The sequence below is a fragment of the Polypterus senegalus genome, unplaced genomic scaffold, assembly GCF_016835505.1.
Source record: "Polypterus senegalus isolate Bchr_013 unplaced genomic scaffold, ASM1683550v1 scaffold_415, whole genome shotgun sequence".
Lineage (NCBI taxonomy): Eukaryota > Metazoa > Chordata > Cladistia > Polypteriformes > Polypteridae > Polypterus > Polypterus senegalus.
Window position 1 is genome coordinate 16,187 of NW_024384512.1, and position 25,374 is coordinate 41,560.

The 25,374-nt window shown below is 40.0% G+C and overlaps 1 long non-coding RNA gene across 2 annotated transcripts in view; it reads right to left on the reverse strand.

Annotated features, from left to right (window-relative positions):
* The window catches only part of LOC120521988, a 57,413-nt gene that overhangs the window by 7,395 nt on the left and 24,644 nt on the right, over positions 1 to 25,374 (reverse strand). For both annotated transcript variants that reach the window (XR_005632246.1, XR_005632247.1), the window contains 3 exons: positions 24,096 to 24,358; positions 23,713 to 24,013; positions 15,457 to 15,713 (listed from right to left, as the gene is read on the reverse strand). This is a non-coding gene — a long non-coding RNA (uncharacterized LOC120521988). The remainder of the gene's footprint in view (positions 1 to 15,456; positions 15,714 to 23,712; positions 24,014 to 24,095; positions 24,359 to 25,374) is intronic.

Consider the following 25,374-nt stretch of genomic DNA (forward strand, 5'->3'; position numbering starts at 1 on the left):
CCTTCTTAAAACAAAGTTTGGCCAGTACTTACCAGAAGGTACAAAGGCATGTTTCTTATTGTAAGTTTTAACCCCAAATGTATTTATTATTTTTCCACTTTGTTGTTAGAGCTCTTTTGCATTTTAGCTATATGTGTACACCGTTTTACAAATTCTTTTTAAACATTAGCTTATAACGTATGTTCGTTACTTAAGCTATATTTAAAAGGCAATTTAATTATTTCTGTGTGTTTAAACACACGGCAATTTCTTAAAAGTACCAAAATAGATGGGGTTCGCCAAAACCTTTAACCTTTACCCTTGTAGGTAGACTGATAGAAACAGCTGGCGTCTTTTAGACTGCTTGTAACACGTGGACGAAGCTTGTATTTTTTGCATCGGGCTGCTTGGATGCCATTAAAGATTTCTACAAATTATTTTAGCGATCGTGATTGAGACGTTATGGATTCTATCGCTGTTGATTTGATTTCATCTTTAAGTTTTTTCAGCTCCGCTGGATTACCACGCAAACGGCAAGGTGAGTGCATTGCCTGCATGTCTTGTCTGCCTGCCGCAACTAATATACAATAACGCGCCGTTCTTTATAGCTTTTCAATATTGTTTTCTAAAGGCTAGCGATGTAATTTATTTTAAATACGTGTTTCCCCAACACAGCATTTACTTTTCTAGGTAGATTTTGGGCTTCGTACGGCCATTAATTAATCTGTGCTGCCCCTGTGAGTGCCGTTTCATTTTACTGGACAGCCAGTCTCGTGCCATCAGTTTCAATCTTGTTGTATTCCATTTATTTTGTCCAATTTTAGTCCCACTTATGCGTAAACTTAAAAGTCCAACCTTAAAAGTTCACTGCATACCGTAGGTAGCAGACGCTACCACGATTCGCCGACAGATGTCGGGTTTCTTTCCAGCCTCATGCACTGTGCTGAGTTTGACAAGTCCGCCTCTTGTCTTTTGATGGGATAAATTAATATCCCTATTCCAAGGCCAGGCATGTTAAGGCAGTTTTAATTCTCGGCCGGAGTCCATGACAGTCGCGACCAATCCCAAATATATCCCAAATATTATTACCGAGCCTCCATTCATCAGTGTAAGCATATTTTAATATATATATAAAATATTATAATTAATATATAATAATATAATTATTAATGTAGCCACAATCCTGCCGACTACGCCATTATGTTTCCTGCAGAGGCATTAGCTCTCTTGGAAATGTGTTCTTTTAAAATTGTGGCATATTAAATAATTAAACAATATCATAATATACCAGAAAAGGCGATATCCCTCCCATAGTGATTACGGCGGTACAAGAATCACATGAGAAAAAATATCTTTTAGCTTACATTTACTGACGTTTACGCGGTTACAGACAGGGAGGCATATGGACAGACTTTATCCAGGTGGGAATCTGGATCAACACAGTCAGCCATTTTCTCCGTCCCTACGCTGGGAGGTTTTTCAACACCTTGTGTCGACATTAGCTCAAGGGTCTGGCCACTGTCCAGACCTTTTATAATGTCTTGCTTCATTTGCTGGTCTTCTCTGTCTCCAAACAAGGGCTGAATTCCTCTCCCACAAAATACAGAAATATCATAGTGCTTCCATGCCGATTCTCATTCTCCCAGTAAGGAAAGAAGATTTGTGCTGATAGAGGACAGAAATACCTAACCCAGTGTTTCCCAACCTTTTGAGCCACGGCACATATTTTACATTAGAAAAATCACAAGGCACACCACCAAACAAAATGTCACAAAAAGTATATTTATTGAAATATAATGAAAGTGTAGTCTCAATTTACTCAATTTACTTACTCAGTGTGAAACCTGGGCCTGTTTAGTTGAACACAAAGCTGATATTCTTGCAGGAATTGAAAAAAGACACACACGAAGATCTTCCTCAACAGCTCTGAGTCTCTCTCTTTTTCGTCTTTATAGCAGTCATGCCTGAAAAGCCCACCTCGCATAGATAGGTTGTGGAGAAAGGGAGCAAAATTGAAATAGCTTTGTTTGCCAGAATTGGGAACTCCTTGGCAGCAGACAGCCAAAAACTGTCCAAAGGTAGATCAGCAAACCTCAGTTTTAGACCACGATTTTGTCTCAGTTCAGTTATTTCTTCCTGCTCCTGCAAAGTCATGTCCTTTTCAACTGCAGTTGAGCTGTATGGGTTCGTGAACCCAGTCAAGGCAATCAGTGGAAAGTGAAGGGAAATAACATGACAACTTCTGCTCAAGACTTTGCAGATGTTTACCTATTGTCTCACACAGTGCAGCACTGTTGACACCGTGCCATTTCTGGGTGTGTGGGAACATGTTAAGGTTGGCACTTTCAAAATGTTCTTTCCTCTCCTGTTGTTCTTTCTGGCAATTCCTTGCAAAACAGAAAGTTTTCTCTGATGATGTCTCCATGTACAAAGCACATTTGCCATAAGTTGTGAATGTCCACTGATATCCGTAGATTCATCGATTTGCAATGCAAATTAGCCACTAATGCAGCTTTTCCAAAACTATCTTTTCAATGTCAGCAGACATGTCTTCAATACGCCTGGAAATTGTATTATTTGAGAGAGGGACTATGGGTATTTCTTTAACAGCCAGGGCTGATCATCTCTTTTAGGATAATTTTGCAGGCAGGCAGGCAGTATTAATGTCTCTGTTACAGTGTGTGGCTGTTTTGATATAGTGATGAGTTCAGCAACTTGGTAGCAAGCTTAAAGTGCTTTCTCACTCGTCTTCGTGGTTTTCCTCATTAACACTGCCTGTTTCTCAGTCTGTCCACACAGTTGAACAAAATAGTCCATGTTCTTGTTTTGAAGTTATGGGTGATTTGTCTGGAAATGGTGTTTAAGTTTACTTGGAACCATGGCACTGTTTGACAATTTTTCCCCACACCAGGCATAGCGAATTGGCTCTGTTGGTTCCCCAGTAAAGTGAATCCAAAGGCAAGATAACTCATTCCATTGCCTTGAACTCACCTTTTTTGCTTTCTTCTAAACACTACATATTCTAGGACCTTCATCTGGGTCAGAATTTTCTCCAGGACCCTGGTCAGGTTGATTACTTTTTCTTTTAAATATTTATCCATTGCTATTACCTGCGGCGTTGTCTCACTTCCAGCATGACTAGGTACTTTCGTATTTCTTCTTCGTCTTCTTCTGTCTTACTGGCGGTTGGCAACCCACTTAATTGGAGCAAGAAGTTGTACTGCCCTCTAGTGACAGCAGAACAAACAGGCAGCCTTAGAGTACCAATCAGGTGAAATTGGAAAATCTTCCACGGAACACCTGATGATTTCTCACGGCACACTTATGTGCCGCGGCACAGTGGTTGGGAAACACTGCCCTAACCTGTGTTTAAGCTGACTATACAAGCCTCCAGTTGTCTTTGGCTATCTACTCCAATGCTTGGTCAGCAATTCTAACTGCTGAGCCCCTGTGTGCCAAATTTAACATGTACATGTGAATAAAACTCATAACAGTATTGTCCAGATATAGTGACATAAAGAAACATGTAGTATTACAAGCCACCCTTTGTCACTGGATCTGTGACAAAAAACAATACTTGAAAGTTATACTTCAGGCTCATTGAGTTCCACGAACAAAATTCAGGTGTATTTAATCTCCGCTAATTCAAGCCAAGCTTGATAAGTGAGGCTAAGCGCCCACGTGATATAAAAGGCAGCCTTGTTAATCGATGCTGGATAAGTAAGAATGGAAACTAAGGAAAGAGCTGCGTTTTTTATCGGAGCAAGAATTATTATTACAAGCCTATGAGGACTACAAAGCTATAATAACTAGAAGGGGAACACGAGCTGTATTATCAAAGCTCGTGAGGCTGCATGGCAGAAAATAGCTCACAAGTTAAATGCGTAAGAACATGATTTTAGTAACTTTTGTGTTACGCATGTCAAACTATTTAACAACTAAATGAGAACAGTTTCAAGCCTTCAAAATGTATAGTCATTAAAATTTCCTTTTACATATGCATTTTGTTACCAGTTGTAAGGTACTTTAAGGTTATTTTAACACATTGATAAACAGGACAGCATGTTAATTATATGGGTTCATCTTGGATAAAAAGTGATATATAATTGTAATTATTAATATAATTATTAATAATGCTTGGTTTCAGGAGCAACATGAGTGGAACTAAAAGGTCCTGGCAGCAAGTGAAGAATCGTCATTATTGGCATACGCCCTGCTGCAGTATTGCCACATTATGCCAAACTGCACAGGCTACTACAATGTCACACGCTCTGTCTGGTGTAACTCTGAGATGCCGCAGGCAGTTAAACCTGGATTTGAACTGTCCAAATGTCATTTCAATGCGTGCCCTTGTCTTACAATGGGCATGGTTGAAATGTCTTTCTGCTTGTGTTGCAGGATCTGTATATGGTGTGAGAAGAAACGGTAGACATGGGTATCCTCTGTCACCAAGCAGCACAACAGGAAAAATTCCTATAATGGAAAGCAGACACATTAGACTGTAGTATAATAAACTATAGTAGATTTGTGAATTTTAGTTTACTTGCCTTGTCTGAGGCTTTGAGCCAGTGAAGACTCAAAAAAGTCTGGCATCATGTACTGATCCTGGCCATTTTGCCACAATGTTTGAAATTAGATGTTCAGCAGTGCATACCATCTGAAACATTTTAGGAAATGGTAATGACATACATTGCTAATGTTGGACGCCTACACTTTCACCTCTTGTATATAAATGTGAGATATTATCAGTACTTACCTGTACATTAATACTGTGATATGATTTGCGGTTTATGTAATCAGGCTCTGTTGGACCTGCTGGAGCCTTTATCCTCACGTGTACAGTCAATGGCTCCAATGACGTTAGGAAAGCCTGACAAATTAAATTCAGTTACTTATCAGGTAATGATTTATGTGCTGTAAATGAGTAGATGTTTAAAGATTAAGCACCATTAATTCCAAAGAAAGTTTCTTAATGGCAAGAATTCCTCGGTGGCCAGGAAAGTTAATGAATATATTTTAAAAATTGTGTTCTTGGATCACAATTGGCGTAGTCAGCAGGATTTTGTTCCAGAATGTCAGAGGAGCAAGACCTAAATACAGTCCTCTCCACCATTATGGGAAACTTACAAACCCTAAAAATTCAAATGGGAGAAACCAGGACCCAATTAGCAGAATCGAGGCTCGTAATGCAGCAAGAATACGGACGGAGGTCGCTTGGTCACCACCCATTGCTCTGACTACTTTAACAGAAGTTTATGACATTGAAACCTATTTTTGATCTTCGAGTGCACCGCTAAGCGGAACGCATGGCGAGGTCGGAGTGGGCATACCAACTGGCTCCCTACCTGAAAGGAATGGCGCAGAGGGCTTATTATGATTTAACCGAGGAGCAGGCTGCTGATTATGACGCTCTGAAATCTGAAGTATTCAAGCGCTACGGCGTATCCCCGAACAGCAGGCAAGAGAGTGGAGGGAGTGGCAGTTTGACCCGGAGAGGCCACTAAGAACCCAGGGCTTCGAAGCCTGGGGGAAGGTCTGTCGTTGGCTACGGCCAGACATAAATGATTCACATAAAATGGCTGAAATGCTTGCATGTGAGACCTTTGTGCACGCACTCCCTGAACATATTGCCCAGTAGATCCGAAGCACACATACGAGGACATGGATACTCTAATAAAAATCATGGAGCGTCATTGGGCGGCTTGCAAATCGGGCGATCAGAACGGTTCTCTCGCCGAACCCAACAGACACGTGGGGCAGCTCCTGAGCCCCGACAAGCACCCAACCTGCCGTTAGAGAAGGGACAGACCGGCTAATTCCCCGCTGTTTCAAGTGTGGGAGATTGGACATATGTCCCCTAACTGTACATATGAGCCCATGGATTGTTCGTTGGTGAGGGAGAAAGGTATTGTGCCACCTTTTGTCTCTTCCTTATACAGGTGCAGTTATTATAAATGGCAGAAAGGTAAGGGCTATGTTTGATTCCGGGCATTTCTATTGTTGCTACTGCTTCGTTTTACCGTAACAGTGGATCAAAATAAAAACCAGTCTTAAATGTATTCACGGAGATATCCGGTATTATAAGACAGCCAGAAGTGTAGTAACAGTAAATAATATCCTGACAAGCATGGCAATGGATGTATTACCGATCCCCATTTCCAGTCATACTTGGTAGAGATTGGAGTGAAATTACCTGCGTAAGAACGTAACTGTACCGAAGAAACATGAAGGCTTAGTAATGGAAAATATTGTTCTGACTGCCTCCACGCCATGTCCCACAGTAGCACGGGCTGATACTAGCACCCAATGTGAAGAAATTGATGTCCCATCGCCCTCTGCGGGAGCTAATACAGTTAACGTGGAGGACGTAGAGGCAGAAGCCCCTCCCCACCACCTCCCGCACCAGACCCAATTCAAACTTTAAATTCCCAATTCCTTTTAACACCTTCATCATTTAAAAGAGAACAGTGGAATGATGATTCCTTAAAATTTGTCAGGAATGCTATAGTGTCCACTGAGGGTTATACAACTTTGATCCCATGCCACCGACTTCGTTCTTTGTTATTAAAAATTAATTATTATATAGAGTGGCAAATCACGGGGGTGAAGTGCGACATCGTTGTTAATACCACGCAGTTTTCGACAACTAGTGTGTGAGTTAGCACATGCTCACCTTCTAGGAGCCCATTTAGGCTCCGAAAAAACTTTAGAGAGGATAAAACTCCGATTTTATTGGCCGGGAATAAATGAAGAGGTCCGCGATTTTGCGCTTCTTGCCGGAGTATCAACTTTGCCAGATTCCTAGAAGGACTCGAGCTCCTCTTGTTCCCTTGCCCTTATTGTTATTCCATTTGAAAGAGTCGGAATCGATCTCATAGGACCCTTAGAACCCTCGAGAAAAGGATTTAAATATATTTTGGTATTAGTTGATTATGCCACTCACTTTCCAGAAGCTGTTCCATTGCGCTCAGCTAATACTAAAACCATGCACGAGAGTTAGTAGGATATTCGCTCGTGTTGGGATCCCCAAAGAGGTTTTAACAGACCAAGGGACTTCTTTCACATCGGAGACGTTCAGGGAAATCGCTAAATTACTCCAGATAAAACATCTGAAAACGTCAGTCTATCATCCCAAACTGACGGCTGGTAGAACGTTTAATCAAACCTTAAAACAGATGTTATGTAAGGTAGTTAATGAGGATGGAAGAAACTGGGATCAGTTGCTCCCCCTCGTTTTGTTTGCTTACCGAAGTCCCATGAGGCCTCTACAGGTTTCTCTCCTTTTGAATTATTGTATGGGAGACAACCCGAGGGCTTTTGGACATGTTAAAAGAAGGATGGGAAGAGGAGGTCCTCCCTACTTCAAATATTCTTGAATATATTGCGCAATTACGCGGTAGACTTGAGAAAATTAGACCAATCCTAAAAGACAATTTGGAAAAAGCACAAGCAGCGCAGTCTCGGTATTATAATAGTAACACCACCATCCGGGAGTTCGTCCCGGGTGATCATGTAATGGTGCTCGTCCCTACTTCCCACTCAAAATTGTTAGCACATTGGCAAGGCCCATATGAAATAAAAGAAAAAAAGGGACTCGTGGACTATTTGGTTAAACAACCTAATCGTCGACCGAGTGAACGAGTATATCACATTAATCTGCTGAAACTGTGGAAGGATAGGGACCTCCGACAGCCTCGTTCTCTTTTCACGTCATGTGCCCATCTTAATTTTGGTCCTGATTTGACACCTGAACAAAGACAAGATCTTGAGCAGGCGATCTTGTCTGTCCCTAAAGATGTGGACGAGATACCTGGACGAACTGCATTGATTGTTCATGACATCATTACGGACCTTGGAGTGATTGCCAGAGAGAGACCTTACAGGCTCCCGGAGGTAAAGAAAGTGGAAGTGGAGCTGGAAATTAGACGAATGCTGGATCTAGGGGTTATTGAAGAAAGCTATAGTCCTTGGTCTAGTCCAATTGTCTTAGTTTCTAAACCTGATGGCTCGTGGAGGTTCTGCAATGACTTCCCTCGACTTAATCAGGTCTCTAAATTGATGCGTATCCCATGCGCGAGTAGATGATTTACTTGATTGGTTAGGGAGCGCTCGATTCCTAACTACTCTTGACATGACTAAAGGGTATTGGCAAGTTCCCTTAACGGACTCCGCTAAAGAAAAAAATGCTTTTAGTACACCCAGTGGACATTGGCAGTACAGGGTTCTTCCTTTTGGTTTGCACAGGGCACCAGCGACTTTTCAACGTCTGGTGGATACAGTGCTTCGCCCCACAATTCCTATAGTGCGCCTACTTGGATGACGTTGTCATTTATTCCGGCACATGGAAGGATCATGTATCGCAGGTTAAAGCAGTGCTCTCCACACTAGCGTCAGCAGGACTTCATATTAACCCGAGGAAATGTTTCTTTGGTTTAAGGGAAGCCAAGTATTTAGGCTACGAGTCGGCGGGTGTGGGGTGGGGGTACTGTTAAACCACAATGTAATAAAATTGATGCCATCATGAATTGGCCCCGTCCGATGAATAAGCGGCAGGTTCAAGCATTTTTAGGGTTGGCGGGTTACTATCGCCGTTTTGTACCGCACTTCTCTGAAATTGCTTCGCCCTTATCGAATTTAACAAAGAAAAGTGCGTCTTTAAAAGTGGTATGGGACGATTCGGTGGACAAAGCAGTCTGTGACCTAAAATTGGCCCTTACGTCAACACCTTTGTTGAGATCTCCTAATTTTCTATTCCTTTCATTCTCCAGACCAACGCATCGGCCACAGGATTGGGTACCGTGTTGAGCCAATGCGTCAACGGTGCTGAACACCCCGTTATGTACCTTAGCCGGAAACTGTTGGAACGGGAGACCAAGTATGCTGCGGTGGAGCGTGAGGCCTTGGCGATCAAATGGGCTATCACATCTTTAAGGTACTACCTATTGGGTCGCGAGTTTACTCTGGTGACAGATCACGCCACTTTACAGTGGATGTCCCTGCATCGTGAGTCAAGCCCGCGCATCACTAGATGGTTCTTGGAGTTACAACCTTATCGTTTTATTGTCATTTATCGTAAAGGTTCCTTACAGGCCAACGGATGCTCTCTCCTTGTCCACGACCTCGCGTGCAGGTCGCTCGACCCGAGGGGTCTGGGCTGAGGGGGGGTCATGTCACACATTTCCGGCACCCACAAAACACCTCACTTCCAGTTCCTGTTGCCACATCACCACTGTGCCAACCGTTTCCTGTCACGTTTTCTCTTGCTATATAACTGCCATTTTGAAAACAGTTCATTGTTCTTTGTGCTTTTTCAAAGAATCTGAATCAATTCTTTTCTTATTGTCTGACGACAATATACGGGACGGTCCCCAAATCTTTATTTTGTATTTTGTGAAGTTTATTGGATCACAGTACTTAGAGAAAGAAAAGTAAGGACAGGAATTGGAGGTTAGTATTTTGAAAGAGACAGTACTGCTGCAATAAATCATTTCATTGAAGGTCGCACATGGTGCAGCAAGCATCTTGCGTGAGGCAGAAACAATCGCTGGATGTTGTGCCAGTTCGTCACTATCACTGCACCATCCTTGTTCCCATGTTTAATAACATGCTTTAATTAATTTCATCATGAAAATGATATCAAGTATACATCTTAGTATTTAAATTGTTCAGAGAGCTGTAATATCATGAATGTAATGCAGTCTGTGTCCTGTCAGTGTAAAAGAAAGCCCATTTAAGAAGCTAATAGTGACTCACACACATGTAGAGCACATAGAAGAACACATACAAAACAAAGCATTTAACATGCTACTCTAGTTACGATGGGATTTGAGAAACTAGTAAATGAAATGATTTTAAGATAAAGTTTATGATGTTCTACTTTAATGACAAAATAAACTACTAAACAACCAACAAGTAGTACGTTTTCTTGTCTCCACTTGGTATTCACTGAAATTCTTCTATTTTCCCCATGCTTTTGCCATTGTCCTTTCACAGAATGCTGAACTGGAGGGCTATTTATATTTATTTGAGTATTCAAATAGGCATCATTCTAGGAGGAGATGGGGTGGGACGGCAGGTGTGTGCACATGTGTTACATTTCACGCTGACCGGGATTTATGTAGTGGAAGAACGTGGAAGTTAGTGTGCTCATAGATTTATGCATCTTGATTTTTTCTGTGTATGCACATTTCTGTTTTTGTCTGTACGTCATTTTTAGTGTGAATTCTATGCACTGTGTTATACATGAGGCCCCTGGAGATTAGAAACTAAAGTGATATATCAGCATCAGCTCATCAGTCCCCAGCTGATCATAGTGCTGAACGTATTTGTGTAGCGGCTGAGAGCTGTGTGAAAACACTCCTATATGTCGCCATGAGTTAAAACCCACCTAGAAAGAGTTAAAAGAAGTGGGAGTTTCAGGCACATTTTGTAAGTGGGTGAACATTTTTATTAAACCCTGGAACAAAGGGTTATGACAAAAGGTGCCTCCTCAGAATTGATGTTAGACATGGTGCCCAGCAGAGATCAGTGTTGAAGTTTTCAGCATAAATTAACAATCAAATAAGAATAGAAACAACAACCTAGTTATGTTTAATGATGACACTTAATAGTTAGATAATGTAGAACTGGGCTTATTATTACAGAAGAACCTGTGATGAATACGGTTATAATTCTAATAGCTTTTAAAATATTTGATTGATAGATAGATAGATAGATAGATAGATAGATAGATAGATAGATAGATAGATAGATAGATAGATAGATTTTTATTTGTCCCAAGGGAGGAGTTTATACTGTTGTTATTACTGTGAATTGTATTTGCTTGTTGTGTCTTGGAATTTCAAACATGGCAGAAAAATGGGGCGAGGACTCCAATCCCACTGGCCTGTACAGAACAGCTACACCTTACACCAGCCTATTTTGAACAGCAAGCTTCTTATTAAATAGGCCCGAAAATGGGGAAACTGGCTTTCAACTTCATTCATAACGAAGGTGACACAATGTATCAAATGTCTCAAGAGAAAATATTTTTCAACCTCTGGTTTGTATATACAGTACACAAGCTTTACAATAATCTTAATAAATAAATGATTATTAAAAAATATAAAATAAGGCAAAAGTGCATTAGGGTCAAAAATCAAAAAAGCAATTCACAGTAAATAAGTCTTAACACATAATTCAAGCATAAAATCCAAGAAAGGTAAATAAATCAGAAAAACAAGAAAACTCCCAAATGTAAACTCAGTGATTTGTTACCTGAGCTTTCTGTTCTCTGGCTTTAAATACCCAGTGGGAGGGCTCAGGCTTGGAGATGTCAGCATGGCCTCCTAGGACTCCACCCACAATATACATAAAATGGAGTCATACTTAAAGTTATGTTACACGATTACTAAATCGTAGACAAATATAACAGAAGTTGCTTTAAAATTTCAAAAAAAAATAAACCAAAAACAACAAAAATGCAAATAAACTCAGTCTGACACATACCACTTGCATTTGACATTATGTTTAATATTTTTAACTATTCTTGTTATACTGTGACAGCATTTTGTGTTTGATTTTGCAAAACAGCAGCATCATTTAGTGGTTTGTATGCATTCACAATGACTCCTTTTGCCACCCCAAGTCAGAAGTCGTCAAATGATATCAGCATACTGACATGTTTTAAGCTGATGTTATGCTCTACTAAATGTGTCAGTTTCTAGAATCTAACTAAATCAATTAGAAATGAGCCAGCTACTTGAAGACCTGTAGTCTCCACCATAAGGAAATAATTCTATTACAATTTTAAAAGTTTTTTATTAGAACATTAGATTATTAGAACACTCTGGAGGAGAACAGGCCATTCAGCTCAACAAAGCTCACCAGTCCTATCCAATTATTTCTTCCAAAAACATCAAGTCGAGTTTTGAAAGTCCCTAACGTCTTACTGTCTACCACACTACTTGGTCGCTTATTCCAAGTGTCTATTGTTCTTTGTATAAAGAAAAACTTCCTAATGTTTGTGTGAAATTTACCCTTAACACAGGTTTCCAATGTGTCCCCGTGTTCTTGATGAACTTATTTTAAAATAACAGTCTGATCCACTGTACTAATTCTTTCATAATTTTAAACACTTCAATCATGTATCATCTTCATCTTCTTTTGCTTAAACTGTAATGGCTCGTTTACTCTTTCCTCATAATTCATCCCCTGTAGCCCTGAATCAGCTTAGTGCTCTTCTCTGGACCTTTTTTGTGATGTTATGTCCTTTTTGTAGCCTGGAGACCAAAACTGCACACAGTACTCCAGATGAGGCCTCACCAGTGCATTATAAAGGATGAGCAGAACCTTCTGTGACTTGTACTCCACAGATTAAGGCGCTATATATTGACATTCTGTTAGCCTTCTTAATGGCTTCTGAACACTGTTTGGAAGTTGATAGCTTGGAGTCCACTATGACTCCTAAATCCTTCTCATAAGGTGTACTCTCGATTTTTCGACCGCCCATTGTGTATTCAAACCTAATATTTTTACTTCCTATGTGTAATACTTTACATTTACTGACATTAAATTTCATCGTCCACAAATCTGCCCAAGCCTGTCTGCTATCCAAGTCCTTCTGTGATGATATAACGGATTCCAAATTATCTGCTAATCCACCTGTCTTGGTATCATCTGCAAACTTAACCAGCTTGTTACTTATATTCCTATTTAAATCATTTATATATATTAAAAATAGCAGTGGTCCTAGCACTGCCCCCTGCTGGTCACCAATCTTAATATCGGTAAATTCTGATGAGGTTCCTCACACCATCACCCTCTGATTCCTGTGTCTGAGCCAATTCTGCCCACATCTAAAAACATCACCCTGGACTCCCACTTCTTTTAATTTGATGCCCAACCTCTCATGTGGCACCTTATCAAATGCTTTCTGCTCCACTTTGATCATATCCTTTGTTGCCTCCTCATAGAATTCCAGCATGTTAGTAAAACACAACCTCCCTCTTCTGACCCCATGCTGATTGTCCTGTCCTTGCCATGTGTTGCTCAATCTTATCATTAATAATTCCTTTCATTAATTTTCCTGTGATGCCCGTTAAGCTTACTGATCTATAGTTGCTTGGATCTGCCCTGTCATCCTTTTTATATAATGGGATGATATTTGCCATTTTCCAGTCCTTTGGAATCTCTCCAGTGCACAGTGACTTCCTAAAATATGTGTCAAGGGTTTATATCTGTACTCACTAGCCTCCTTAAGGACACGAGGATAAATATTATCTGGGCCTGGTGATTTGTTTGATTTCATCTTATTTAATCTGAGCAGCACTTCTCCCTCTACAATTTCCAAATCCCTCAGTACCTCCTTAGTAGTCCCTGTTACTGCTCTGAGGTTATCCACTTGCTCACTTGTAAACACCTCAGAAAATTGTAAGTTTATGGGCATCTGCTATTTCATTGTCTGTATCTTTTAATTCTCCTTTACTATTCCTGATGAACTTGACCTCCTCCTTAACTGTTCTTTTCACTACTAAAATACTGAAAGAATCTTGTGGGGTCTTCTCGCCTTATCTGCTATATTCCTCTCCAACTGTCTTTTAGCCTCTCTGATATCCTTCTTAATGGTTGCCCTCATGTTCTCATACGCGCTACAATTCACTTTGCAGTCATTAGTCTTATATGCCTTATACAGCAGTTTTTTCCTTTGCAACTTCTTTTTTAAATCTTTATTAATCCATCGTGGAGTTTTTTTTAGTTTCCTATTAATTCCAAATTTAGGTCTGTATCTGTCCTGCATTACATTTTTAAACCTGTTCCACTGCTCCTCGACTGTCTCCACATTTAAAAGCTTATCCCAGTCTATCCTACTTAGACTTTGTCGCATCTGCTCAAAATTAGCCCTACCAAAGTTCAACTTAACAATTTTAGTCTTTGCATCTGCACTCTTACAAAATTCTGAGAATTGTATGACATTCTGGTCATGTGACCCTAGTGGTCCAATCACCTCTACACCCTCAATTCTATCCTGATTATTACAGAATACTAAATCCAGACAGGCTTCACCCGTGTTGGCTCTTTAACATGCTGTGTTAAAAAACAGTCGCTGATTACTTCTAAAAACTCTTGTGGCACTTTTGCCATTTGTAAAATCTAGTACAGCAAATATACAGAAGAAGTAGGCAGATTTGTTGCAGATAAAATTTTATGTCAATAAATGTAAAGAATTACACATAGGAAGTAAAAATGTTAGGTTTAAATACACAATGGGCGGTCAGAAAATTGAGAGTCCACCTTATTAGAAGGATTTAGGAGTCTAGTGGACTCTAAGCTATCAACTACCAGACAGTATTCAGAAGCCATTAAGAACAGAATGTCAGGATATATAGCGCCTTGATGTGTAGAGTACAAGTCACATGAGGTTCAGCTCAACCTTTATAATGCACTGGTGAGGCCTCATCTTGAGTACTGTGTGCAGTTTTGGTCTCCAGGCTACAAAAAGGACATCACAGCACAGAGAAGGTCCAGAGAAGAGCGACTAAGCTGATTCAGGGCTACAGGGGTTGAGTTAGGAGGGAAGATTAAAGAGCTGAGCCTTTACAGTTTAAGGAAAAGAAGATTAAGAGGAGACATGATTGAAGTGTTTAAAATGATGAAGGGAATTAGTCTAGTGGATCGAGACTTGTATTTTAAAATGAGTTCATCAAGAACACGGGGACACAGATGGAAGCTTGTTAATGTTAAAGTTTGCACAAACATTTGGAAGTTTTTCTTTGCACAGAGAACGATAAACACTTGGAATAAGAGACCAAGTAGTGTGGTAGACAGTAAGACTTCAGGGACTTTCAAAACTCGACTTGATGTTTTTTTTTTTTGCAAGAAGTGGCTGGTAAGACTGGCGAGCTTTTTGGGTTGAATGGCCTTTTCTCGTCCAGAGTGTTCTAATGTTCTAACCTTCTCTCTTTTCTTGTGAAGATTTCATGGGTGGCGTTACTCTGTGCTTTGCTATCCCTTGTCGCTGGCATCTTCTTTTCACACAGATACAGACCGTTCATACAGTGCTATAATGAATCTTATGTACAAGCAGGTATTATGTGTCTTTTTTTGGCTGGTACTCTACTACACATTTTACAATCTTCTGAAATAAATTCAGTAGTTAAATGTGATTGTGATTACAGGACTATGCAGCCATCATTTGTACAGAGGACAAAATGAATCCAGCGGTAGGTGGCATAGGCTAAAATGGGAAATTTGGATTTTACTGATATTATACACTTTAAATGAACAACTTTGATTTTACACTTTTCACTGCTCTTCCCATGTCACTTGACTACTTGTTTATGTATATTGTGGCAATTAAATCATAAACATGGGAAAGGATAAGCCACACACTGTTGTTGGAATCAAAAGCTTCCACTGAATGGCATTGACTTAATGCTTTTACTTTATTTACAGTAAATTTATAGTTAGCTGATACAAATACTGAAAATGCTTACTTACTCCAAGTCTTGTATTTTGTGTAGACATGCAGTCAGCTGGTTGATGCATCTATTAGAAAGGCTGCAGTTACTTAAGTTGACAACACAGTCATTTTCAGTGTAGTTCATCACATTGGCCAGTGATCTGCAATTGTCCACTGATAGAGGGTGCCACTCAGATCAATGGTACTATTGATGGCTGTGCCAAGTGAGATGATTCTTCTTTTATTGTTCTCATCTACCATCGACAGAAGTCTCAGTAAAAGTTGTTTATCTGTTCTACAAATAAAGAAAACATGTCTGAGAGTTGAAACTGACATTGTGCTATGACTTCATGGAGTCGTACACATCAAAAAAAGATCCCCTTGCAATGATACTGGCTCTAGACTTTCTAACTGGCAGGCCCCAGTCTGTCAGGATTGGCAATATGACTTCAGCCCCATTATCACAAATACAGGCACCCCACAGGGATGCGTCCTAAGCCCCATCCTCTACACCTTTTTTCTCCCACTACTGTGTCACCTCCCACAAAGATAACATCATCCTGAAGTTCACAGATGACACTGCAGTGATTGGGACGCATCACTGGTGGGGATGAGGCGGCCTACAAGAGGGATGTCCAGTCTGGCGTCATGGTGTGAGGACAACAACCTTACCCTCAACACAGACAACACAAAGGAGATGATAGTGGACATGAGGAAGCAGAGGAGACCTCACGGCCACTGTTCATCCACAGGCTTGAAGTGGAGAGGGTGAGCAGCATTAAATACCTGGGTGTTTACATCAGTGAGGACCTTACTTGGACACTTAACACCACACAGTTGGTCAACAGGGCTCAACAGCGGCTGTACTTTCTGAGGAGGCTGATAAAGTTTGGTATGTTGACTAAGATCCTCGGCATCTTTTATAACTGCAATGTTGAGAGCATCTTGACCAGCTGCATCACTGTGTGGTACGGCAACACTACTGCTATGGACCGCAAACGCCTGCAGAGAGTGATAAAGACTGCTGAGAAGATCACCAGGACCTCACTGCCCTCTCTGCAGACCATCTACAACTGCAGAATCTGCAGGAGAACTGCCTCGATCCTCAGGGACCCCACCGGGACCCCCAACACGAACTGTTCACACTTCTACCCTTAGGAGGAGGTACAGACATATGAAAAGCAGGACTTCCAGGCTAAATAACTCTTTCTTTCCCAAGGCCATTAGACTCTAAATAACTGATTGAGTTTATAACGGTGGGCCACCTCATTCTATCGACCTCACACAACTGTTTTTTTGACTTGTCGATCACACACTACCTACGTTACACTTTATACTTCTGTTCTGTTTTTTATACTTTATGCTGTCTCTGTTACTTATTATCTATCTGCTACTTATTATTATTTATGTTTATCTTTATACATTGGTTTAGACATTTGGTGTGGACAGCAAAGAAAGAATTTAATTGCACAGGAAACGTGTTTCCTTACTGTGCACATGACAATAAACTTGAACTTGAACTTCTTGAACACTTTTTGTTTATGCTTTAATTACAGTTATATGAGTATATGAATGTATATGTTGAAGAAATTAACATCTTTTTTCTTTTTTTTTTTTTTACTCTAAAGAAGAATGTTTAACATCATACCTTTGGTTTATTGTTATTGTTATTATCATATTAGGGTTTACTTTGCTTATCCAGAGCCAGTTTATTTAATACCTTTCCCTGGGCTTACTATTTTATTATTTCAGGACTGTTAAAGATTATATTTTATGCTTATAGTATTTGGACTGTTTTGGTAATAGATATCTCAATTTTAATCATCACACGCAGCTGCTGGAGGCTTGTTTTGTTTTTGACGTGCTATGTCTCTAGGTATGTCAGAGGACTGGGACTTTGTGAAGTGGGGTACAGCCTCAAGTAGGGAGGCAAAGCGGGGGTGGGTGGAAGCTATCTCTAATCTATCTTTTTAATCCTTGCAATTATAAATGCCGATGTAACAATAGGCTTCTGGGCAATAACTCCTGGGAAAATTGGAAATTAAGGTCAAAGCTGTCTTATTTAAAGTTAAGACTAAAAATGACAATAAAAGTACAGAATCAATGTCTCCAAGTTGGAGCAATTAAGTTTGTGAGCTGGAAAGTTAAAGGCCAGAATCATGAATTAAAGAGAGAAAGTATTCTCATCTAACAGGTCTAAACGCTAAAATAGTATTTTACAGGACACCCACTTATTGAGAAAGGATCATTTCGGCTGCACAAAGAATGGACTGGCCAAATATTTGATTCCAGCTTTACAAAGAAAACTAGCGGTGTGGGAATTCTAATACTTAGAATACTCTCATTTTACAGTATCAGATGCAATATCTGATCCTGAAGGAAGATATGTGATTGTCATAGGTAATTTATTTAATTGTAAAGTGATTTTGAGAAATGTTTATGTGCCCAATAATGATGATAGGGAATTCATGCAAATGTATTTGCATCCATTCCCAATGTGAACACTCATAACATTATAATGGCTGGGACTTTAATTGTGTTTCAAATCCAGACCTAGATAGTTCTCCAGCCAGAGGGGTGATGACACCTAACACTGCAAAGACAATTACCCAGTTTGTAACTGACCACAAATTATCAGACCCCTGGAGATTTCTAAACCCAAACTCAAGAGCATATTCCTTCTACTCATCAGTGCATCATTGCTACTCAAGAATTGATTATTTCTTTGCAGGTAACAACTTCTTGCCTATGATTAAATCTTATTTCTGACTATGCCCCTCTGGTCTTGGAGCTAAAATCATTATGCCCACATACCCACCTCGCAGATGTCGTCTTAATCCACTTTTATTAGCAGACGAGAACTGTACAGAATTTATATCCAAACAAATCAGCTTTTTGAGACAAATACACCTTCAGAGGTTTCTGCAGGAATACTCTGGGAAACTCTAAAGGCCTTCTTATTAGGACAGAGTATCTTATATCTTTTCCACAAAAATAAATTGGAAACCAAGAAGGTATTAAAGCTAACCAGCGAAATTACTAGAATAGAACAGAACTATAAAACCTGGACATGGACAGAAATACATGAACATACACAGGCTTGGTCCGCAATAGAAATAAAATCCTGTAGTACTTCTTTATATCCCTTGCTCTGTACCCCAATAAATGCAAGTTATCAGCAATATACTAACAACCCAATCGTGCTTCACTCACTCAGAATATGGAACCAATGTAGAAAGCATTTCAAGATGGAGAAGCTTTTATTTGTGGCACCTCTGCTGAGAACCACCTTTTTCAACCTTCACAAAGCGTGCATAGTTTTTAATAAAAGATTTAGGATTAAATTACTTAGATATCTGTACATAGACAATGTTTTTGCATCCTATGAACAATTACACTACAAATGTAACTTTACAGCAACACATTTCTTTCCCAACCTTCAAATCAGAAACTTTGTTAAACAGAACCTGCCTGATTTTCCTCACTTCCCACCTACCTCTATGCCAGCAAAATATTAATCAGTTTCAAGGACTCAGACAGCATTTCAGTAATATATAAAACTACTTTACAGTCCCTACCTTTCAGAGATCCGAGAGGACAATGGGAAAAGATCTCTCACTCAACATCTCAGAAAAGGAGTGGAAGGTAGAAATGCACAGAATTCACAAGAGCTTTGTATGCACAAAACATAGAATTATTCAACTTACAATTATATATCGAGCACATCTGTCTCATTTAAAATTATCCAAAATGTTTCCAGGCCGAGATCCAACCTGTAGAACCCTGCAATCAAGCTTCAGCCTCACTGAGTTACATGTTTTGGGCCTGCACCAAATGAATATTCGGACCAAAATCTTTAAGTGCCTTTCAGACAGCCTTAGTGTCACAATCCCTCCTAACCCACTAACAGCTGTGTTTGGTGGGCTCACAGAGGGGCTTAAAGTGGAGAAGGACAAACAAACTGTGATTGCCTTCACTTCACTATTGGCACACAGACTTATCGTGCTAACTGGAAGAATCCTAACTCTCCTCTTTTAAGTCAGTGGATAACTGATGTTTTATATTATTAGAAACTAGCCAACCCAGCGTAGCATACCGCATAATCAGGCAGCGTTTTAAATGATTTTTAAGCACAGAGGAAAAAATAAACATTTGAAAAATCCGTAATTTAATAAACCACCAAAAATGTAACATTGCAACAATGCACGCTACGAAGCAACATACAATTGTCCGTGACTGAAAACTGGAGGAGCCTTCTCCTTCCAAAGCGAAGGACGGGTTGAATGGCGCTGCTCAGTACGCACTGCCCACTTATGTACCCACCCCAACTCCCTACCTGAGTTGCTTTTGTCTGTGTACAGTCCACACGCACCTGTGAGTCACGTTGACTGTTAATTTTCCAAACACCGCCTCAGTCGGTTTCCACGTTGACTTTCATTGTTCTTGCGGTTCTGGGTGCTTTTTAGATATAATCCACCAAGTCACCCGACCAGGGTGGGATGGGGTTACAAAGGGCAGGAACATAATCAGTCCGGCGTATGACCCACACGCATTGGGAATTTCTCGCTCGTGGGGAACAATCGCAGCCCGCGGTCTCCATCACGAATGGGGTTCAACGGCTTACCACGCCGGGTAGACACACGCTGATCCATTCAGTGTAGCGTGTGCAGTACCGGACATGCAAGTGCATCACAGACCTGTTAATGCTCAGTCTCACGTGGCTGAAAGCCACTTGTTCCTCTAAGAATTTGGACGCCGACCGCTGTTGGGTCGTGTAACTATTTAGCAGGCGGAGTCTCGGTTCGTTTTCGGAAATAAGCATCCAAATCGCTCCACTAAGTAAGAACTGCCATGCACCACCACCCACAGAATAAAATACGGAATCGTCCCGTATTTGAGAATGAAATTGCACGTCCCGTGGTCTTGGCCCCCAAGGGATGTGGCCCCCGCTGCAGTATGCGTCCCTTATTTTTTTGTATTAAAAGTGGTAACCGTACCTGTGACTCACGTAGACTTTTCATTGCTTTGTGCGGTTTTGGCTGCCTTTCTATATATAATCCACCAAGACACCGAACACGGCAGGAGGGGTTGTGTACAAAGTGCAGGAGCATCTAAGAAGACGCATGTTTGTCGCTGTATGTAGCGTGTAAAACAGTTTGCTATGAGCAACAGTTTAGATCAATGACATTTCTCCAAAAAAACCCAACTGACAGAAACAAACAGTTACCTGAAGCAGGAATTTCTATAACATTGAAAGAAGTGTTGTTTCCATGAAATACATTTGAAGCGGCAGCCATGGAGGGCAAAGAATAGTCAACGTGGCTCACAGCTGGGTTTGGACCGCAGCACAGACCAAAGCGAGTGAGTATGTGTTTGATGAGCTGTTTGATTTGGCGGCAGTGGTCTGAGGTGCGTTCCTGAGCACGGGAGGAGGGGTAGAGTTTCTGGGCGGGGCTTCGTTGTTCCTTTCGCATGGTTTTTCATGGTGGACGCGGTTGGTGTCGAAACCGAAAAGAATAATGAAAAGTCAACGTGGCTTAGACGTGCATGTGGACTCCTAGCACAGACGAAGGGGCTAACTGGGTGGTCGGTGAGTTTTTGCGTCCGGGCACATGGGCAGGCAGTGTGAATGCCTAGAGAGCGAGGGTAGACGCGGGGCGGTGAAAAGGAGTGTTGGTGGGCAGGGAAAGCGTCTTCCGTGTTCCTGCTGGAGCATCTAAGAAGACGCATGTTTGTCGCGGATGCGAATTGCTGTATGTAGCGTAAAACAGTTTGCTATGGTGCAAGCGGTCATGCGTTGTAACGAAAACTCGTAGACTGCTTACTTCATTGTGTTTTAACCTCAGTTGTAAATGATTGTTTTAAAGATCCCATGAGATACCCTCGCGAAACCGTTTCACACGCTGCATATGGCGATTCACCTCCGCGAGAAACATGCCTCTATGAACAGTCAACGTAGCTCGGAGGTGCATGACATGAACATGGCATTAACCTGACCTGCACCGCATGTGGCCTCCACGACAGACGAATATAAATGACGCCACTTTTCTGTGTCCTCGCGTCCGACTTGGTGGGCGTGGCCCTGCGAGTTGTCGCTCATATCCAATGGTCTTGGAGATGGTGGCGTGGCTCCTTCCTGCATCGCCATAGGTGTCTCACTTGTTGGCGGCTTAATGAATCCACGCCCCTTCCGCGTGCTTTTCATGGTTGTCTTGCCTTAGTGAATTATATATATAGATTGAAAAATCAAACTCTCACTTAGAGGACCTGTGCAGAACTTTTTCAAAATCTTCAAGATCTCATCAATAACATTTTAGAATAAGCTCTTAAATTAAGAAAGCAGGTTCTCTCCCTCTTTTACTCCATTTCATCTATTCATTTGTCTTTACTAGCATAAAGTTTTACACTGCTGGCCTAATTCTGTTTATTGGGGGGTGGGGGTTGATTTGTTAAAACCCTTTTTTTTTTTTTTTTAAACTTGAGTTATGTGTGGAGTGTTATTTAATTTTACTAATTCAATAAAATAAAAAAAAAGAATGGGACTTGAATTTTGCAATCAAATGACCAAGAAATAATCTGACTGCACTGTTACATCATACTGTAAACTAGACTGAGAATAATTCTGTATTACAAACTCACAACAAGACATTTGTCTTTAATGATACTTGAAAAGTTAACAGACAGATGAATCTTACAATCTTCCCTTACATTACATGAACATTTAATTTCTTGGGTTTATTTGGGTACATGTAACAAGTGCAATAAACATCTCATCTTTGTTAGAGCATTCTCAGTCAAAAGAAAAACTAACAAAAGATCAAATGTCAAAGCAGTCAACTCTAATAACTTTAATATCTGTTATATTTATAAGAAGCTGTGAATGTAACATGGTACATCTCAACAGGTTATAATTAATTTTAAACAGAACATGAAAAGTCAATACACCTTATTTGTTGGTAATAAAAAAAACTTGAAGATTTATATCATGTCCTAAAGTTCAAAAGAAAGAAAGAAAGACCCACTAGTGATGCAGAACAGTCAATGCCCATAATGAAAAAGCCTGAAAGCTTAAATGCTTCCCCTTACCACTTTTGTCCATTAACAGGTCTATGGGTGATTGACATGACAGGCAATAAAAAGATTTTTGCCTCTAGTACTAAGTTCTTGAACATGTCTGTTAAGACTCCATGTTTCTGACCTCTACATAGATGCAGGAGAAGTTCTTTCAAGATGAAATTTGAAGACATCCAATACAAAGGCATCCACTAGTTGACCCAGACGTGCCCTCACTATGCTTTTAGGCTTTTCAGGTCTGTGCATCAGTTGTTTCATCTGTTTGAGACTTAATAAAACTATTTCAAAATGCTGTTTTTAAATTAAAATATAGTAGTGTAAAGGAAGCCTAAGCCAGTTCAGTTGACAATTTCACAGCAAAGAACTCCTCTCTTACCAGAATGATCAAAACGTATGGCCTCAGATGAAATTAAATGATTACAAAATTGATCATTTACCTTTGGTCCAAGTTACTCTGGTATACTTACTGTATGTTATGGACAGAAAACAATTAACAAAGAAATCCAACAGCAATTCACCATTCATATTCAGATCAGACAGTGTCTCCATCATTCCCAATGTGAAACATTAAATCTCCTAAATGAACTATTGAGTTAGAAAGATTTCAAGAGCCAAGTCCAATGTTTCTGAAAAGGACAAGGTCTCTGAATAGTCATGTGATGAAAACAAATTCTACATCTTGTTGGTATTTTTCAATAACAATGTGAGCTCTGGCTAATTTACTAAAGGTTCATTTCAAAATACCAGGAACCAGATTCCATTGCTAAGGTCTAATGTACCTGAAAGTGTCTTATCCTTGTCTATCATCTGATTGGCATTGCCCTGGCCATCACCCTTTCTGTTATGGGTACTGAACCCACATGGCTTTTTGGGCTAAGCTCAACTAGGCTACAGGGGTCATGTGGCCACCAGGAAGGCAAATGACTACTGGTAAGTCTGCTCAAGGTGAGAGACTCTTAGATTGATTTAGAATGATTTTGACAGTTGTATTTTGCATTACTCTTTGTGTGGCCGTTAATAAGTGATGCTATTAGGCACACATATCTCCAGACAACAGAGATCTAAAGATTACTCAAGATGTTGCAAGGTCACAGTCTTAGGAGAGGAATTAAAACCAAGGAAATGTAATGTAATGTAATCTGAAAATACCTAATAATTTGATCTGGTCATTGAGACAAAGCATGTATAAAACAAAGAAACATGCAATTGCATGAATTTACCTCAGGTGAACTTTTGTCAAAGATCCGAAACAGGATTTCAAGTCCATCATCTTCTATGTCACAATTGCTAATGTTCAGTGTAATTTTATTTTTCTGCAACCTCAATGATTTTGAGATGGCCAAACAATCAGTGAAGCTCAGTAGATGGAGATCTGAAGTGTTGTCACTTGAATTGTCTTTCGTAGATGGTAAAGAGAAGTCCAAGATCCAATGAAGTGCTTTGAATAAGTTTTGTGCAATTTGTGGTTGATTCACTTCTATGAGTTTATGAAGAAACTTGAGCAAAGTATTTCTGTCCAAACTAAATGTTAAAAAAGTTAAATTATTAACTTATAAATTGAGGAACATTGACAGCAGCATATAACAAGCACACTGATACTGACCATAGTTTAGACACTCTTCCTATTAAAGAAAGTAACTCTTCTGTCATCTCATCTGTGAAGGACGAACATAACATGCTGAGTCGCACATCACATGAGTGCTCAGTGATAAGTCGGAGAGCTTTTGGTGACTTAAACACAACTCCATGCTATTAAAATTAACATGATAGTCTGGCTCTGACAGTTGTAACCACAAGTCGATGAGCTCCATTCTGCCTGAATCAAAAATGATCTTCAGCAGCATTTGGGAAAGCCTTTTATTTATCCTGGGCAGAGTGAAGAAAAATAAAAAAAATTACACACAGAGTTGTGATCTGTTATTTGTTATTTTAAAAATCAGTATAGGGTACAGTGAACATAGAGTTAGAAAAATGGAAAACTCTGACTTAACATCTTTTATAAATGTAGCAAATAAAAATGAAAAAATGACTGAGCATATGGCTGAGATAATTGTAGCAGCCAAGTAAAAGAAACCTTTGATAAAAACATTTTAATGACATAGACAAAGGCTTTCCAAGATAACCACCAATTTGCTTACTGTGTAAACAAACATGCTGAAGATGCTCTGCTTGTTATCTTACATCAAATCTACACTTTTTTTGATCAGCCTGGTTCATGTCAGAGTCTACAGCATTCAATACCATCCAGCCTCATATACTGACTGGAAAAATGAAAAGTATGAATGTAAACCCATTTATCACATTATGGATTCAGGACTTTATTTGAAATCATTAACAGACAGTCCTGTACGTTACTCTTTTTCCAAAGTCATTCATTCAAATGCAGGAAGTCTGCAGTGGTGTGTCTTATCACTATTACTGTTTACTCTGTAAACAAGTGACCTGAGACAGAACAATGACCACTGCTCCATTACCAAGTATGCAGATGACACCAGGCTCATAGGACACATATTTGGGAGGCATGAAAGCCACTGCCTAAATCAAGTTTGGGCGTTATGTTTTGATAGTACTCTGTCTTCTGAATACCATATCTGTAATGTTACATGGTCATCTTTTTTTTCATCTCAGTAGCACTGCACATCTACAACCCTCCCTCCCACTAAATTGCACGCTATCCTTACACGTTGGTCATTTCCACATTGATTATTGTAATTTGGTTCTCTTTAGCCTCCCACATGACCTTTTCTATAAACTACAGCTTGTTCAGAATTCAGCTGCCAGAATTATAACTCAAACCTCTTCCATACAACACATTACCCCATCTCTTAAACAGCTTCACTGGCTTCCTATAAAATTTCGCATTGATTTCAAAATTTTTTACT